This window comes from Drosophila guanche, unplaced genomic scaffold, assembly GCF_900245975.1.
Source record: "Drosophila guanche unplaced genomic scaffold, DGUA_6, whole genome shotgun sequence".
In the NCBI taxonomy this organism is placed as follows: Eukaryota; Metazoa; Arthropoda; class Insecta; order Diptera; family Drosophilidae; genus Drosophila; species Drosophila guanche.
The window spans coordinates 1,577,432-1,583,553 of record NW_022995752.1 but is presented as its reverse complement, the minus strand read 5'-3'; the positions used below and the strand labels follow the sequence as shown (position 1 = coordinate 1,583,553).

General features: G+C 42.9%; 2 non-coding genes across 2 annotated transcripts; both read right to left on the bottom strand.

The window, feature by feature from the left end:
- Positions 1-4,616: 4,616 nt before the first annotated feature.
- Positions 4,617-4,689, bottom strand: Trnar-ccu. Its single transcript has one exon. It is a non-coding gene; the product is annotated as a tRNA-Arg (tRNA).
- Positions 4,690-4,858: 169 nt separating this feature from the next.
- Positions 4,859-4,931, bottom strand: Trnar-ucu. Its single transcript has one exon. It is a non-coding gene; the product is annotated as a tRNA-Arg (tRNA).
- Positions 4,932-6,122: the final 1,191 nt, after the last annotated feature.

Here is a 6,122-nt window from a genome sequence, read left to right as displayed (position 1 = left end):
TGGCAAACACAGCCACACAGACAGACACACACACACGGTGCATATAATGGTAAAACAAAAGCTTACATGTCCAAACGCAATTATTGCCAGAGCGTAGGAGGAGGCCAACAAAGGAGGCTCCGCTCGGCGAGTGGACGTGCACCAGCAGCACCGACCATAAGTCGACGGTGGCCAGATGGCCACCCACAGCAGTGCCTCCCTCTTTCTCTATTTACACCCTACTTACTTCGTCTTTGCACACTTTGTGCCGACAGCCGCAGCAGACATTTAATTTTGCATTTTCCACTAATTGGCTGGCATACTTGCCACATTCTCGCTTCGCTTAATTAATTTAATTAGAAATATGTTTGGGCACAAAAGAAATTCAAACCTCAAAATCGTTTCAATATTATGCAGCAGCTCCCCCTCCCCACCCGAGTGCCCCCAAGTGAAGCTTATGATAATTATGCGGCCAGTGGCAATTAGGTGGCTGTGCATGCCAGAGCCAGCACCTTCCTTGCTCATTTGGTGGCTCATCAGTGGTTTCTGCCTCCGCCAGTCTGCCAGTATGCCGGTCTGGGCTTCATTGAACTATAGATCCTGCTTGGCCCCTGAGGCATGGTGAATTCCTCAATCGCTTAGCTATGCTGCAACCTGCCATCGACTCCTTTCTGGCCCCTTTTCTCCAATGAAAACTCTCGCTCTGCGCGATTAATATATAAAAGATGTATTTAATATTTGAATCTGTGAAAGAGCATTGCAGTGGCATGCCATAGCGGCGATAACCTTTCCATTATGCTTTTATGCTGACCTCGGCAAGTGCAATGAATGGCTAGCAGGCCATGGACCAAGGAGCAAGGAGCAAGGAGCAAACGACCCGGAGGACGATGTCTGTAACGATTCCATGCCGTGGCAATCGCGGCCATTAAGTCATTTTGTTTCCTGTAACATTTCCGGTATCTTTTTAGCGTCGTCGCCGCTTCTAGTGTTGCTGGAGGGGGAAGGAGACTGGGCCATCCCGGGTGGATCTCTGCTAGTGGCACGAATGGTGGGTGGAGATGGTGTACCCGGATTGGGTGGGGGCAACAAATGCTTTTAAAGTAGATGATGGCGTTGGCTGCTTGGTCAATTTATTGCTTACCAAATGTGTTGCTGGTCCGGTACGGTGCGGGCTATGTATGCAACTTTCCAAATTGCACCACGTAAAGTGTTCTCTGAAATTAACTTTGGCCTCTTCAGAGGCTTGCCTCATGCCTCATGCCTCCCTGCCGCAGATAAAAAGTGAAACAAAAATTGTTAAATAATGGTTGCATTAATGATGGCCCTTCGTACGAGTATTTCATGTGCAATTTATTGGAATTGCTGTGTATGTATATTGCTGGTCTGCGAATATGCCTGCGAATCAGATGTGGCTGATGATTTACTGCGGCTCAAGCCGTGGCAGCCAAAGGTGGCACTGCACAACTTCCCACAGCTACTTTCTGGCTGCCATAAATACTAATTTGTCTGAAAATCAGTACGAATTATTCGTACGTATAATTTTTGGAGACTCTTTTGGACTAAGTGAATCCAAAGAGCATAAAAATAGTGTGCGCATTGTTTGCATATGCCAGGCCAGCCCAGGGCATGCATTGCCAGAGAGCCAGAACCCGGGGTGGAGCCAAGGAACTGCAGCGGGCATCCCTGAGCGCACATACCACAGATTTAGTGTGGCAGCTTTTATCTTGTCGCGTTTGCCCGCTCTGGGGATCAAGCGGCAGCTATGCGAGCAAGCCGAGTACATTTGTTCATATGAAAGTGCCAGCAGGGCAAACTCCGACTCCGACTCCAACTCCGGCTCTACCTGTATCCGTATCTGTATCTGTAGCTTTAGCTGTATCTGTATCTGTGTCTCCATATCACCCCGGCAATCCCATCAGCCTCGGCTAAATGTGTAACAGCAGTCACTTAGCGTACCCCTTAGCTATTCACATTCACATTCACATTCACATCCACATTCTCTCCATTCTCAGCAGAGTGTGTGCGGTAGGGTCGTTACTTCATTGGCACAATCCCCAGACTCTCTCTTGGAGCTCGCGCTTCCATTGTTTAGCTGTGCATTTTATTTTCCTCGCTTTTTTCCCCGCCACGTATTTTCTTTTAATGCGCTGCGGATTTGCTGTGAAATATGCAAAGGGGGTGGCTGTTGGTATCTGCCGCAACCACGCTGCAACACAAAACACACCCAACCCAACCCAAGCAACCCGCCCACCTGGTCTCTATCTAGCTCCCTGTTGGCCCAACACTCTTATGCTAATTAAGTTTATGCTAATTTAACTTATTGCCACTAAGTTGGCCCACATATGCGGCCAGCCGCAGAAGCCATCAGTTTTTTTTCTCTCTCCTTCACTCTGCGGCAGTTTCCCGAAAATGGTGCAGCTACAAAATCCGGCAGTGTTGAATATTAGGAATCGAGTTAATTTATGCAATTAAAAAATTAAGTGGGAGCGAGAATTTCGAAGTGTACTTTTGAGGATCAAATTGGCATATTATTTGAGTCTATAAAATTAAGAAATATCTCATTAACTCGTTCGATCCCTTGGAGAATATATTTGTGGGTACAAAAAGCATGTCTCCAGACAAAATTCCAGTCCCTTTTTGTCTGGGCCAACAACATTTTCACACACTTTCGAAATATTTACAACATGCGTATGCGAAAACGTTCCGCTTTTGCCCATTATTCCCACTTTTGCAGCTGAACTTACCGTCTGATTTTTATGTAAATTGCATTTAAAGCAATAAATCAGTTTTAATCAGCCCACAGTTTCGGGCAGCTGAGCCTTCGTCCTGTTCCGCGTCCTTCTCATTGCTGTCTCCTCGTTGTCTCTGTCGCTGTCGCTGTCTCTGCCGTTGGGTCTGTGTCGTGTCTGTTGGACGCATGATAGGACTCTGTATGTGAATACTGCCATTGTGTATGCACGGGGCTTGATAAAAAAGGCGACCAATAAGTGCATTTTTGCGAATGGCTGCGTATCGAAATTCATTCATTAAAGAGCACAAAATGGAAAGTGGGAAGGAAAGCCAATCGATAATGTCAAACGTAAGACAGTGAATGGATAATAAGAAATGGAATTCATTAGCAAAACGTGGATGCACAATATATGAGATTTATTTTCTGTAACAATCTGCCAATCCTCTCCTTTGAGTACTTCACCCATGCGCACACCACAAATATTTTGGCATGCATCGCTCCGGCCGCCAATGAAGAGCTTATTTGACTGGAAAAACATTGTCCTGGAATCTGGAGGGCAGCCTGGCCAAACCGTTGGCCAACTATTTGCAAAAGGGAGACACACGAAAGCCGCTAATTAAATTAGCAAACGCGAACAACTGCGGTGCTGGCATTTAATTTTGCAGCATAAATCAACGCACAAAGAGCAACACAAAGCAGGACAGGGCAGGGCAGGGCCAACTCGAACCAGCTCTGGCCAAAAAATGTGATCAAACTTTTGTCAGAGGCAAATTATTTTGCGCATGTAAAACTGTCGTCCAGCTGCAGCTCCAGCTCCAGTACAAACAAAAACAAAAACAAAAACATCAATGGAACGGGACCCACACATCCAGTTGAGTGGGCAGCAGTTCCAGAAATGTTGTCGGGCTTTTGGGAAGGCAAAAACAAAAAGTTAATTCGAGGCAATTATGTTGACATGCCAAATGTCCTGGTGACTGGCTGGGGTTCCGGCTTGGGTTAAGGTCCTGGTCCTGGTGCTGGTCTGGGTCCCGGTCCTGGCACCACGCCATCGCTGAATCATTGGGTTATATGCTGGAATTCCCTTTTCCGTCCCCATGTTTTATCATTCCCTGGCTGTGCGTTTTTGAATTATTCCCATGACAGACTTTGGCTCAAAGCGCTGGCACAAAATTGTCTAAAAAAAGGAAACAAACACGCACAGAATAGGGTGAAAGGTATACGAATTTTATAGACACACTGTTGAGAGTTCGGGGAATTTTAGCTCCAATTTTGTGACCATTTAAGATCAGGGTTTCAACTTATTCGAAACAAACTGTTATCCTTATACTATACAGAAAAATGGTGTTGCAACGGGTATCATAAAGTCAAGCTTTGCCATTTGCTTTGTGTTTATTTTTTTGACTTTTGACTTTTACTTCTCTTCCTGCCATTATTTTTTGTCCACGCGTTTTTTCCAGTTAATTTGATTTAAAACAGCAGAATTGGATTTTGAAACGTTTTCTATGCGCTGGAAGAACCCAAAGCAGAGTCCCACTGCCCCTGCCACTGCACTGGCATATTGTTATCAAATTTTCTCATTGCTCGGTTCTTGTTGTGTTTTCTGCGGCATTTTTTTGTGTCGCTTTGTTTTGCAGCTTTATTTTTGCCGTAATTTGTCGCTCTTACTAGGCAAGTTGGGTTAGTTATAGTGTGGTTTTACCCTTTGCAGAGTATAAAGAGTTTGGTGGATCCTATACGCTAGCTGCCTCAATCGTGTAGATCGACTTCGATTACTTACTTGTATTCATTAAAAAATAAATTATTAAAAAGTAACAAGAGAAATCAATATTACAAATTTGTTGTTCCTTTAGTACCCACTAAAAAATCCAAATAGCTGAAACAATGAAAAAAAAGTTTGTGTCACTCTAGCCCCAGATGGGACTTGAACCCACAATCTCCGGCTTAGGAGGCCGGCGCCTTCTCCATTAGGCCACTGGGGCTCCTTTTGAAAGTGAAAAAATGGACTACATAACCTTTTCACACACCCTGCCATACTGTAAAGACAGGAACTACCATTAGCGATCGTTCGAAAATATGTCCTTGTCCATACAAATCTTTGATCAAAATAGTTAAAACAATGGAAAGAAAAAAAACAATTTGTTTGAGCTAAGCCCCAGATGGGACTTGAACCCACAATCTCCGGCTTAGAAGGCCGGCGCCTTCTCCATTAGGCCACTGGGGCTTGCTTTTGATAGATAAAAAATAGTGCACATCCCCTTTTCACTCATCCTGTCGTTCTGTTTGCACATGTATGCAAACATACATACATTTATAAGTATGTTAAAACATGATCGCTCGTTCAAAACGAATCTTTTTGGTGCGAAATATTCAGTTTTTCATGTATGTATGTATCTGTCAAAGAAACAATTGATTAAAGATGGAGAATATGTCCTGTGCATATAGATCTTTGATCAAAATCAGAGAATTTATCCATTCTACGACTCTCTACGAGAGCCATGCATTTTGCAAGAGTGTCTAAAGTTGAGGTCACCGAATTCGGTTGTGTTTTTCTTGTGCCTACTGTGTTGGCTGTTGCTTCTGGGTTGTTGCTTCAAGTTTTCCATTATTTATGCGCTTTAGCGTTGTTGTTGCTGTTGTTATTTGCCCTCGAACATTTTTTTGGTTACATGCCAAAGTTTTTTGCTTCAATAAAGTTTTGATGTTTTTGGCAGAATGTTAGGCAGTGGAGGCTACCCTGCAGACAATTACATGAAAATGCATTTATTGTTTTTACCAATTTGTTGTTTATGCAATGTGTGAAATTCATGATATGATGGCGGGAATGTCGACATCGTCCTTGCCCCAAATATCATTTATTTTTTTGTGTTTATTTACACATGTAGATACGTATGTAAATTTAGATGCTAACTTTCTATTGCACTCTGAAACGTTTCGATCAATTACATGTTCATGCTGGTATTTACAGTTAGAACTATATTCGAGAAGAAGGGTCAAGGTAAATGAATGAACACGGCCAGGGAATATTTAACAGTTTAAATTCCTTAAAAATAAATTAATACTTTTCAGTTTGAATTGACTCTGTCCGCCATTTAATTCTGTCACTCGGATGATAAATATTCAATTGTGAAACATTTTGGCTCTGTTTTGTGGTATGTTTTCTCAATTTATCCCCAATGCCATACATTTGCCTGAATCTCTACATTTTGCCATCCTTTTTTTTAGCACAGATATTTAAATATAACTTTTTTATGTGCTGCCGGAGCACAGGTCCATCGATCATTTTTAGAAAAAGTAATATAGTCACCTGAAGAAAATTTATCAAAATCATAAATCATTGCAAATTGCTACAATTTTTTATTCACCTGCATTCATGCGTGCACGTGGGTGTGATTTTTACTCCTTCTCCTTTCTG